The 12,982-nt window shown below is 44.6% G+C and overlaps 1 protein-coding gene across 5 annotated transcripts in view; it reads right to left on the reverse strand.

Annotated features, from left to right (window-relative positions):
• Window positions 1-12,982, reverse strand: part of zmiz1a (zinc finger, MIZ-type containing 1a) — a 105,209-nt gene that overhangs the window by 43,187 nt on the left and 49,040 nt on the right. For all 5 annotated transcript variants that reach the window (XM_061285505.1, XM_061285508.1, XM_061285504.1 and 2 more), the window contains one exon: window positions 7,187-7,261. The gene's annotated coding sequence lies outside the window, so the exon portion shown is untranslated. The remainder of the gene's footprint in view (window positions 1-7,186; window positions 7,262-12,982) is intronic.

Here is a 12,982-nt window from a genome sequence, read left to right on the forward strand (position 1 = left end):
CCGGAGCCTCACGGCTGACCCCGGCTGAAATTTGAGCCTTTAGCTTTCCACTCGGAGGTGAAAGCAGACATAAACACAGCAAACGTACCAAACACCTGCAGCACAAGGAACTTTGCGCCATTATTCGCTGGCATCACCATCCGTCACGTGGGATTGTGGTTATGTAGTGCGAGCGCAACAAGTAGTTTGACATTTTAAAGAGAAAGGAAAGGGTGCAGCCGTCAACCACGATACATCCTCTTGGGAATTATACAATTGTTTAAGGTTTAAAAACATAAACCTCCACAACGTATCCCTCGAGTTATGGTCATAAGAGGGCCACCTGTATTAGCGGTCAAGAAAATAGATGTCGTGTTGTAGCATTAGCATCTATGCTATTGTTGGCATGTCAGCCAACAACAATCAAAAGAGCCTCCGGTTGAATCCCCTTTGGTATGAATTTCTATGTTTACATTTGGCCAAGGATACTTTTGTTTGGGTTTCTACTGTTCTGGAATCCACCAAATATGTTCTGTTTGGATTCAAAGCTCTGATAAGCACCTCCTGTGTGGAGTTTGCATGTTCGAACCGTGCTTGTGTAAGTTTTCTCCAGTTACAAGCCAGTACTTTTCCACGATAGCTAACACTTTGAGTTGACTCATTTCTTATCGCTTTTCGGGGTATTTTCGTCTTTCAATCGGACTTTTGACTCGCCGGGTTTCTGTTATTGTGCGACTACGAAGCAGGGAAACGTCCGTCGGAGAATTAAGGCTCACGACCACTGTACTTACAAAACACATGTGATACATTCCTTTGCATAAGATTACGTTTAACAAATGTGTTAAAACAAAACCAAACTGTTTTGTAGACGAGTAAATTACACCTGTAGGGGGAGCCCTCGAGCAAGTATTACTCCAACACGTGCCATCGGGGAGCTGGAATAGGCTGCGGGAAAGAAAAGATGGCGGCAATAGCTGAAGGTTAGGCTGGCGCATTCATTAGACCGCGCCACGTGGACGTAAACAGATACACATGATTAATGCGCTCATGTATGGAAGCGTGCTCGTTTCCTCTTCGCAGTTCATTAAGAAGAGCGCAGCCTATCTCACTGTGTTGCTTCCGTTCTTCACTTGGGGTGGGGGGCATTGTGGTAGACCGTGGCTTCAGATATTCAATGAGCTCAATCCAAGATTTATTAGCCTTTTGAAGCAAATTAAATATAACGCTAAAGATTAGTTTCCTATCAAACACGCTTTTGATGACAGGCAAAAAAAATCAAATGAAAAGTGTTTCCGGATGTAAAATGTATGCAGAGGAGGAAGGGGAGTCTTATCTTTGCAGCAATAAGGATAAAGGCTCTTTTAACAGGATTTGGCCTGACCCACTGCGTTATAGCTGGAAGCTGATGCAGCAGTGGATCATTTTTCCTCTCCAAATCTCTTTTGGCATGGTCAGGAGTGCCACAGTGTGTGAGTGCATGCGTGTGTGTGTGTCATGGCGGGGAGGGGTTAGGCCGCCAGCCGAGGAGAGAGCATTGTGGTCCAATCTCGAGCCTTTTTTTAATGGCGCGACTCTGACAACACAAGGCCGGCCGGGTCTTCCCTCACTGCTCAGCTGAGCAATCAGGTCACCTCGTCTTGACAGACAGTAACACACACTCGCACACACACACAAGCGTGCACTAAGACGTAAACATGCACAAGTACATGCAGCCCGCAGCTGTTGCCAGTGATGTCGGTCCCGATTTGGCCAAAATGGTCTTTTGTTTTGCGAGCGACAACACAAGACCGATGCTTCGTATTGTCGCTCTCGCCCCGAAAATTCTTTGATTAGCGCTCGCTTCTTGGTTTGGGGTATTACGAAATAGCATCAGGCTTCCTATTGCCCAGACAGCTTCTTTTTCAACGGACTGATCAAAGGTGAGATGTTTCTGCAAAGGATGACATCATCATCATTCCGTTCCAACAGCCTTTTTGTTGTGGTTCTTGGCAACAGTTGAAAGGACTCAAGTGTCACAAACGCAGAGTTTTCCCATTACTAAGAGATCCTCCATTTGCGTGAGAAGATACACCTCCGTATATTTCCGTCATTTCCTACAAGATAAACCGCTTTCTAAATCCGAAGAATCACATTTCCGCAGGATTTACTCCGATGAAAACTAACGTCCACAGAAGACAGTCTGGTGAAGAACGCGAAAGCACTCTGGCAAAGCCGAGTTCTCATTTTCACTCGTCTTGTGTGTGTTCTCCTGTCAAAGGCCGAGCCAACTGCAAATCTTGGACCGACCCCGTCGAGGAAATGAGAAGTTGCGCTCGTGCCCGGGAAGTGCTCATCCTCCCGCGCTTTCTGCCTATCACGTCTTTCGCTTGTGTGTGCGTGCTCTCAGGAACACAGCTGACATGCGATACAAAGCCGACACGACACACTTCGGGCCTATTACGCCGCTCGTAAATAATTCCGCTTCTCTTGACATGTCACGCTGCGGCTGGTTATGCTCCGGAGTTGATTGGGTTTGTTCTGATTACGGGCCAGTTGGTTACAATGAAGGGCTAAACGGCCCCTGTGCTCCCTTTTGTCAGGCGGGCATGGCGAGAGATGCAAAATGTCATCATCAAGGCGCATCGGCGAAGGCGTTGATGTAATCTGTTAACAGTTATTAGCGTGCGAAAAAACGATTACAATAGTTTTTTTTTTTTTGCCTTGTATCGGCGTCGCGCTCGACGCCCGATGCACAGCTCGAGTTTGTTGCCTGAGAAGAGTTTATCTGAAAGCTTTCCTTCTGCTAAGCCTCATGAAATATTCACCTGATAAAGTCGTGTTTTATTTCCCCCGAAGGAAAAACGCTGCCCCCGCGGGTTCCTAGTAAACATAGCCGCCAGTTCTCGCAGGTTAATTGTAAGAAAGAGCAATTTTTCTGATCATACAAAACCGGAGGAAAACTACTGGATGTCATATTAATACTAAAATGCAGCTTCTGCTGCGCTTTTGGCTTGAAGAAGGAAAATTCATTCAGAAAACAAAAATGCAGCTTATTCGCGTGAAAGCGAGTCGGTACGTAGACAGCCTGTAGAAAAGACCAGAAATTGTTTGGAGAAAATGTTCATTGTTTAATTTACCTTGGGGTCAGGGATGGACAACTGGGGGCCGATTAGAAGCCCCTTGATTCATTTTCATCCCATATTTTTCTAAAAGTTGTATTTTTAAACCCCGTAAATCTTGAAAAAAAAAAAAAAAAAAGCTAATATATTGACTGTTTTCGTGAAAGAATTTGGATAAAATGCAAAATTTGAAAAATAAATATTGAAAATAAAATGCTGATATTTTCCAGCTCACTCACTTGAACGAGCGCTACACAAAATGACAAAATGTAGCGGACGCATCACCCAACCAACATGCATGACGCTGCAATTCAGCAAAATTTACTTTGTAGGTCTCATTTCACACTTGATTGGTGGGCGGAAGAAATACAAAAGTCAATTACCCATGATACATCCCTTTTTAATTCTATTAATTAGGACCGCCTCAACAAAGGGCCAAATGAAAAGCAGAATAATAACACGGTGCGCGGGGCTTATCGAGCAGTAGCGCGGCATCTGATCGGAGGGTCAGATTTGCACACCCCGCCAAGATATTTTTAAAGAGCGGCCTGTTTAGAGAAGCAATTTCTCCAGGCATAACAAAAGGGCAGAGTTCACACAGAAGAGAAAAGCTGGCATCCAAATATGTGAGCAGAAAATGAGTGCTGTGAAGTCAAAATCATTGTGTGGGATTTTAAAGACTGCAGATTTAATGTCCATCTGATGGCCCAAAAAAAAAAAAGAGCTCAGGATTAATCCTCTTAGTTGTTTGTTTGGTAATCTGATTTTGTCTGATTTCTCAGAGCTGCCGTCTGAGGTTACGGTTAGCGATGCTGCCTCTGGACGCACTGTGGCGATTTTCACCTCCAACACCCTCCCAAAGTCCTTCCTTCCCCCTGGCGTGTTATTCTGCACATATTACCAACGTATGAGCCGACTAAATCGCCCAATCAAGAAGATACTGTATGTCTGCCTGTGAAATCATCCCCCCCCCCACTGTGTCAGAGCGGCGCTCTATGCTCCAAATAAATGACCTACTTTGCACATTAACACACATTTACATGCAGGGCGAGATCAGGGACGGACGGACGGCTTCGTCGTTTATGAACCCGTCTGGCTTTAAAGTGCAATATGCGGCTCCAGTCCAATTCTTAGAAAACATCAGCCTCTTCTTACGATGGCAGGGGCATCGCAGCGGAATTAAAATGAGGTAATTTCCTTTTAGAAGGATGAACGTGCTGTTTGGAAGGTTGTCTGGTGGCGCTTTGAAGGCACGCTGGGTGCGGACCCATCTTCAACAAACGATAGAATTCCATTTAGCGGGGATGATTTGGACTCTTGACAGCGATAGCATTTGCATCTGATATCTGAGTCTGGAGATGCTAAATATTCAGTAGGCACAACGAGGAAGTTGATACCATCTGAAACGGTAGCGATGATCGTCCCTATGATTACCGTAATTTTCGGACTATAAGTCTATAAGTCGTTTTTTTTCATAGTTTGGGTGGGGGGCGACTTATACTCAGGAGCGACTTATATACATATATATGTTTTTTTTTCACTTTTTTGGGCATTTTATGGCTGGTACGATTTATACTCCGGTGCGATTTATGGTCCGAAAATTACGGTACTTTGGTAATAATCCTGATGATTCAAATAATTTTTGGGTACATAACAGGAAAATGTGGAGACGCAAATAAATATATAGTATACATACATATTGGGTGAAATTAAACTACTTTTATTTATGTTCCATTTATGTCAAACAAAGTGTTCCAAAATTAGCTATTTTATTTGACAAGAATCGTTTTTTTTACGATTACACCATTTTTTCTAATCATGGAGTGTAATCATCAAACTTGAATATTTTGCCTGTATTACATTTTGACAATTCTCTGTTAACAAGTCTGAGAATAATAGCAATAATAACCTAGCGTATTTTAGGAAGTCCAAGCTAGCTAACCCCAAGCTAGCTTAATATGACATTATAACAGGGAGCCAATGTGTAACACGCCGAACAATTATTTGATGTCATCTACTCGCAACATGGAAGCGATGTTGCCGATGGCTCTCAATGCACGACTGTGTCGAAAAGGTGCCATTAGACAAACCTCTGTCCGAGAACGAACCCATTATCCCAAGTTGCCGTGAGGGCACCTAAGCATCACTGAAACGCACAAGCAGGCAAAATACATAATGAGCAACATGGCTCTAATTAAAAGAAAGCAAGTATCAGCATCCCGGGTTTTGGGCCGTTTGCGAACTTGGTGGGGAGTCGAGACTCTTAACGGGTTGACATGGTGCACGCAATGAAACACAACGGTGCAGAAAAATGTCAACAAGGCTTTGGACACGCGTCATATTGACTTGGAGGAACGCTCGAGCGCACAGCCACACGCGACTTGACGTGGATGAATGTGGAAGTGCTTTCTCTTTTCCCGACCATCACACACACACACGCGCGCTAGCTAGATTGCAATCCATGATTGCTCATGGAGCATGATAAGAAAATGTCGTAGATGCGTCATCTGATATGCATGACTTGAGGTTTCTTTTTTCCTCTTGGAAATCGCAGGTTGCATCCATAATTTACAGAGGCCTCAGTCTGTTTTCCTCCCTTTTTCCACTCTGCCCCTCCCCTCCCCTCCACTCCACTCCCCTCTTCCTCACCCCGCATCTCACTCCTGGCAATCTGGCTTTTGCAGCTCAGCTCATTAGCATATTGCACAATGTGCAGATGCCACCAAAAATGATTCACCTTGCAGCGTTTTTGATGCTGTTGCACACAAACACAAATTACTCTGTCAACAATTTTGCCCCAAAAAAGGTAGGGGGGGCGGAAAATCTCAAATTTGGTCTTGGGTGTGTACTTTTATATCACAGTACCCTTTTGGCCAGACTGTTCTCTACTTGTGAGGAAAACTGTAAAAACCACGCTGCATCGAAGGCATCATGAGGAACGCTAACCAATGTCAAATATATTGATTTTTTCAGCAAGGAGACCGTTTTTTTATTCAATAGGAGGCTGAGGGCAGCAACAAAATGGAGTGAAGGTATAATAACAAGATAAACTAACATTAGCCTGTTAGCAATCCGTATAATTGGTGTGCTACATTCCATACCCATTTTACGGACTGCAGCGGCAGCAAAGTAGAGACTATTCGAGTATAATACTGAAGTTAAAATAAGATGACAAACTTGCATTAGCATTTATATTTTGTTTGTTCCGCTCAGTAGTAAGACAGATTTAATGGGGGTGGAGACAGAGGGCAGCTGCAGTAAGGTGGAAATCTATTTAAGGCCCAGTAACAGCTAACGTTAGCATGAACGTGCGAATACTCATTCTTAGAGTACTCCTCGATACTGAGTACCGATACTTCAAGGACTTTTGACGGATTCAAAATCATTGAACGCAATCGCCAAAGTATTTTGAATAAAGACCTTTCTTATGCTGATGATTTGCCGCTGTGCGGTATAGCGCCAACTACTGCAGAGGACGACTTACATCATTTGTTTGCCTTAGCTAATATCAGCGGCCTCGGCGAGTACCCGATACCTCATTATTTGTAATAAATTTAAATAATTTTAAATCTATTTATTCTGTTTATTTTTCATCTCATGTGCGGATCGGTTGGCACTTTTTAAATTTCGTTGTACGTGTTACAATGACAAATAAATAAAGATCTATCTAAAAAAAATGAGAGATCTATCTCAAAAATAAACGGATTTTTTTCTTACTGTCTTTTTTCTACATTTAAAAGGAAAGACAAAAGGGTATAATTCTGCTGTTGCCAAGGCACGGCAACAGGCTAAGATCAATTTAGCGTGTATTCATTGCTGTCATCTTATATTTTACATTGTGTATATGTGAAAAATATCATGTGTTGATGTTTTATCATAACTAGCGATCATGATGGAATCAATTTCCTTCCATTCAATAATCTCGTTCACATTCTTTACAAGCGAGCAGGCGCTAATATTGTCTGCCTTCTTCACTCCAAGGACAAAGTGCGTGAAGCATCATTCAAAGCGTGCACGTCTTTTTCCGGCCGGCCGGCTGGCTGGCAAAACTCCAGCGCTCGCTCCATTTCCCCAGCCCAAACTCGTAGGTGTGAAATCCCCACGCTTACCGGTGGAGGAGGGCGATCCCGCGTTTCACTTTGACCAAATGGGCGCCTTAATCCTCATCGATCACAGGCCCGCTTCTGAAACGAGACGAAAGGAAAGGAGCTTGTGACAAAACACAATATGCTTTTGGGTGATAGGCAAACAAGACTGGAGGTGGTGTCGTTTATCGAGATGTAATAAAGCGCCCCTGTCGCTCCTCTGACAGATTGGAGGCGCGTAACAAGGGCTGACAACGTGCACGTCTAATCCCTGACAAATATCGCACTTAAAACACTTGAAACGACAAACGCCGGTTGATGTTTTTTTCCCTCTCTCCGGTGTCGTGCAGTTGCCAAAGCAGCTGTCAGTTAAGTCTGTAGGCTTTCATCATCCCTGCTAGATGAGCGGAACAACTTCTTCTGTCTTTATTGTTAATATCTTGTCAGTCTGCACGGTCCTGCGAGGACCATTTAAATAGTGTATCTTCACAGGCTTGAGTTTGCCCCCGCGTTTAATTACAGTTAACAGCTAAATACGCCTCCGTGCTTTATTCACCCTCTCAACTAATGCTCGAGTCCAATTTAATTAGTCATATGGCTTTTAATTAACTAAATATGATCTGATACCGTCATTTCACACTGGTGTACGGGATATAGACGGGGCAGTGGAACACACGGCATGTCGGGTGCTCATTAGGAAGTCTTTCTGTGCAATTGTGTTGGCGTTTCGGTGTTTCCACACTTAGTATTGGCCACTGCATTGCTGTTTGGGCTCATTCCATTATTGTTGCAGGATAACGATGTTAATTAAGGACAATCGTACAGTGAGTGGTGAGAAGTACTGTGAGGAAATGATCATGCCTGCTTTAGGAATGTACACGCTGGCACAAAGACACTGCTGATTCTTTCTCTCAACTAGCCTGCTGTCTAAAGAAGGGCAAGAGTGAATTTAGGCCTTTTTATTACACGAATGAGATCGAGATAGATCGTTTCAAAACTTTCCAAATGTGATGGGTAAATTGTACGACGTAATTGGGAAAGAAAAAAAAAAATCCCCATTGGGTATAGGTGTTAAGTGGTGTATTTATATGGACCTTTGCAACCTTGAAAGCGTAACGTTAAAAATGAAAGCATTATAGCTGCAATGGATTTTTTTTTCTTACAAGCATGAATGGCTGGAATTCTTGTCAAATTAATTATGACTCAATGGTTTCGCAACCTCCAACGCTTCTCATCAAGTGAGCACAGTTTGCAATAATTACAATGCAAACAACACTTGATGCTTACACAAACACACACACACACAAACTCAAGCCACTGCTGGCATTTCCTTAACAGTCGCACCTGCTCATTTGTCTTTGCTGTTGTGTTTGTTTGCTTGTTTGTTTGTTTGTTTACACAGCTATGCATTTTATATATGTGCTCATTAGGGTCAAGGCTAACTAGAGTCTATCCCCGTTGACTTTGGGGCAATAGGCATGCTAGTGCTCGTCTTGAGTTAGTCATCAGCCAATAGCGAGGTACGTATAGACAAACAACGCGTCTTCAGCGTAGCACCACATATATGGTTAGCTTGAACCTTTTGGTACATAGATTCATTCTCCTTTTGTTTTACAGTAAACATGAACTGTGGGTAAAGAAGAAAGCTTGAAGCAAGCACGCTGTGTCTCTTATTTGGAGTTTTTTTCCTTAAAATAATATTGACTGTCATGTTAAGTTGGATACAAAAGCCAGGCGGTTGTTTATTAATTCCCATTAATAAAACACGAGAGCGGCGTGGTGCATTTTTCGTCCGCTGACGACGAGGAAACGAGGCAACCGAGATCACAGAGGCCGCAAATGGTGCTTAGTTGTTTATTTACACCCAGGAAGAAGTAGAAGAAGAAACTAATTCCCCTGTCTCGGCTTTGTCCCAGCATCACGCGACACAACAGGCCACACACGCGCACACACATACTATATTAATCTCCACTGGGCGTCATCACAGATGCCATTAAACGTAGCAGAAGGCGAGAGACGTGCAAGAAAACGAGAGGCTGCCGTCTCAATAATTTATTCCAAGGCTCATCTTGTCTCACACCACGGGGGGATTTCTGCTTTCAATTTACGCCGCGTTTTCTTTCCTCGCCGTATTCAAACGGAGGCAGCGGATTTGTTGTGATTGGCACGCGGAAGGTCAGCGTTAGCGAGCTAGCGTTGACGTCGTCCTCGGCGGGCTGCCGCGCGGGTCTATTAGCACGCTAGGATGGCGTTGCATACGTGCGTGTGTTTATGTGTATTTGAATGTGTATTGGGGGTGGTCTTTGTTTACTCGAGTGTGCGCTGGCTGACGCTGGAGAACGGGTCTACACAGCGGTGTGTGTCGGAGCTTATTAGGCGTCTTTCCAAGGACACGGGAGGCATCAGACATTACAGAGGACGCACAAAAAGAAAGGGGGCGGGGTGGGGGGGGGGCACGATTGCTAATCATAACGTGAAGACATTAGGAGTGCAGAAGGTTGAAGAGGAATACAAAATGAGCAGAAGAAGAGATGTTAGGGATGAAGTCACGGCTGACGTATGTCCTCACGATGCGTGTCACAGAGGTGCATTGGACACATTGCAAAACTCCTCAAAGATAAAAACAAAGGAAAAACATCCGTTTGGTTTGTGAAGACATTTTCTGGGGTAACATTTGTTATTTTAAAATCAAAGGGGAAGAACTAGCGGTTAGCACAGTGGTGGCTCTGACCTCAACGACTTATGTTTTGTTATGAGTGACATTGGAGACCTGCTTGGGTGGAGCGCGACTTGTCTTCATGTCTTCCATGATGTCACTTCATTAGACGGCAAATTAGTTGTCATTTCACTGCTTCAAGATCTCCCTCATAGTATCATTCACTTGGATTCATTGATTAGGCAACGCGGAAGTACAGCGGATGTATGCCGAGTCAAAGTATGAAAGAAAACGTAACATATCCAGCATTAATGTTTGTGTAAAATGTGTCAAAAACTCTGGAGGGGCCGAGCGTGCTCACCCAAACAAAGTGAGAGTTCGAAGCGAAGCAAGAGCGAGTGCCCGGTTGTTTGGTCCGATTCTGGCGTGAATGAATGGCCTCCCTAGCAAGTTCAACAAGTTCTGGTGAAACAGACAGTCAGGCGGCGGGCCAAGCGCAGACGTTCGGCTGCTGTCCGCGTGCCAGTCCAAACCAAGAATGAAGAAAAAGAACTTGTGGTGTGAAGAGAGAGAAGGTTGGAAAGGCAAATTTTGCTTCCATTCTATCTCCATATGAACAATGTAAAGCATTGTCCCAATCAGAATACTTCACTAACGAAGCGGTTAATTCATAAGTAAATAAGTGTTTTAACAAAACAAAACAAAATCTCCAGCGTGAATATAAATAATGGAGCGTGATGGCATTAACGGAGGATCCCTGCACTTGTGTCACAATCTTTACATTGGGTCGCCTCGGATCCTGATTGAAAGCCTTGGCGGAGGTCGGCGCTCTCGTTATCCTCCGCAATGTCCTCGGCAACGAGCGCGGCGCCGGCAGCCCTTTGCACCCGCGCGCATCGAGGGGGAAACTTAGCACCAGCGTGACTCAGCATGAAGGAATGCGTCGATGGTTATGCCCCCCCCCCCTCCCTCCTGATGTGGGCAGGTCTCTTCTCACTCAGTAATTATCGAGGTTATTTTCTCCAGAAGGCCAAATCCCTGTTTATGGGCAAGAGCGTGTGTCACTGAGCCTCGGCTGTGGACAGGCTTCGGCGGCTCTGCGGTTGCCAGATCGCGCCGTTGACCCGCTTTCAAAACATTTTCGGCGTGGAGGTCTCACGCAACGTTGCTCTCTTGCAAAAGCCATTCAACAAAACGGCGAGGAGAAAAGTTCATATTCAAGCAAACCCTAAAATACGGACCCTTAAATAAACAGAACACGGACTGGATTGGGACGGGACGTTTATTTACCGCGGATATTTATCGAGGATCGAGAGTTCAACTTTTACGGCTTTAGTTCGACAGCGTTGTAAAAACGTTGAATAGTTTTCGACTGTTATTGGTTCGATTCAATCCCTTTACCAGAGCCGACCGGGCCCTCTGGAGAATTGCAACCTGGGCTTGCTGAGCACATTTCCTTCTGGCAAGCATCGCACCAGGAAGAGCCACTATGAAGGGTCAATGGTTAACAAGGCGTTTATAAAAAAAAAAAAAGGCAGACGAAGAAAAAGCTAAGCAACAAGCTAGCTATTGTAGCTGTTAATGAGAGGCAAACAGAAGGCAACTGTGTCTAGTGAATGGCATACAGAGGAGGCTTGTCCTCGTGTTACAGCGCAAACAAAAGCCCGCGGCCAACTTGACTTGAGCTCTTAAGTAAATTTGCATGTAACAAACTGTTGGTCGGGGTCAGCGGTGCAACCATCACGCACAGCAAAAAACGCCTTGCTTCCTTCATAAAGGGGCGACTTCCTCTGCGTTTCATCGCACGGGCCGGGCTTTGTTCGTGTGCGGAAATGCCTCCAGAGGGAATGAAAATACTGGCAAGTCCCTGCAGCTCATTCTGCAAAGAGAGCGAGAAAAAGAGCGAGAGAGGGAGAGAGGCAGGTCTTGCAGCTGCAAGATGACACACACAGATCCGTATGCCAAGTGGCCGTGTAGGTGGAGCGCTCAGGTTACGTACAGAGATAACCGTGTTAACCCAAAGAACATAAACACGGGTGTGTGGTTACAAGGCTGTCAGGGGAAACCGAGGCTGGCGGCTTCGCAATCTAAAGTTGGACTAATGTTGCCATGGTTGCCACTAAATTACAGACGGTGTTACTGTGCTCATCGCTAGCGCTACACACTTTGGGGGGGTTTGGGAAACACACCCCGTGGGTGTGCGTGCGGTCGGGAGATTCCCCTCAAGCAAATGTCACGGAAGGTGAAGAGAATTGGAATCGGAAGTGGATCAAATGATCCATTGTGGCTTGGACGCGTACCAGGCGAAGGTTTTATTCGGAGTCATCTTATTTCTACCTTGCATGAATGGGCTTGATTTTTTTGGGATTATCTACTCAGGATGGAGTGCTGTAAGTGAGCTCGTTGGCAGCCTCAATGGGTTGGATTCGAAATAAAAATAGCCAACAAATACAAATCTACGCCTGAGGTATCTTTGGCAGAAGTAAGCTGACTCCTTAAATGGGCTACTGCCGAAATTGTAGGATCCACCAACTTCATATCTGCAATTTGGGTATTTTTAGCATTGTTAGCTAGCTAGCTAGCTAGCTAAAATGGGCTGGTGCCAAAAATTGGAAAACCACTTGTATGTACAACTTGGCTATGATTAGCAACACAGAAAAATGTCATGTGTTGAACATCTCACCCTTTAGCTACCTTTCCAGCATTAAAACGCTGACGCTAGCCGCAGTAGCGATAAGCCGCCATGTCGACGGTAGGAAATGAAGGCTTTTCAAGCAAGTGCAAATTGGTCTTCTAACCGATTTGGATTTTCAGTGAAGGAGGTTTTCTTTAAAAGCCAACATCCTTAGCTCTTTGGTTTCCAGCATCCGCTCCTCACGCATGCTCTTACTCTTTTGAAACATTCCATTACCTCACACTGTGACCATCTTGGCCACAAGCACATGTTTGCGATCTAGGCGACGGTACTCCAGAAACAGATGATTGCAATCAAACAGTCGATGGCAGGCAGGCAGACACTTAAGGCAAAAAATGGGAGCGTAGAAGACACACGGTAACATTTGGACAGATTGTTCCTGGTACAGCTGGGCTAATCTTTCACTTATTTTATTACTCATAAGTGCACTGCCCAGTTAATTACAACATGATCAAAGAAATGAAACCTC

The sequence above is a fragment of the Syngnathus typhle genome, linkage group LG8 (genome assembly GCF_033458585.1).
Source record: "Syngnathus typhle isolate RoL2023-S1 ecotype Sweden linkage group LG8, RoL_Styp_1.0, whole genome shotgun sequence".
Taxonomy (NCBI): Eukaryota; Metazoa; Chordata; class Actinopteri; order Syngnathiformes; family Syngnathidae; genus Syngnathus; species Syngnathus typhle.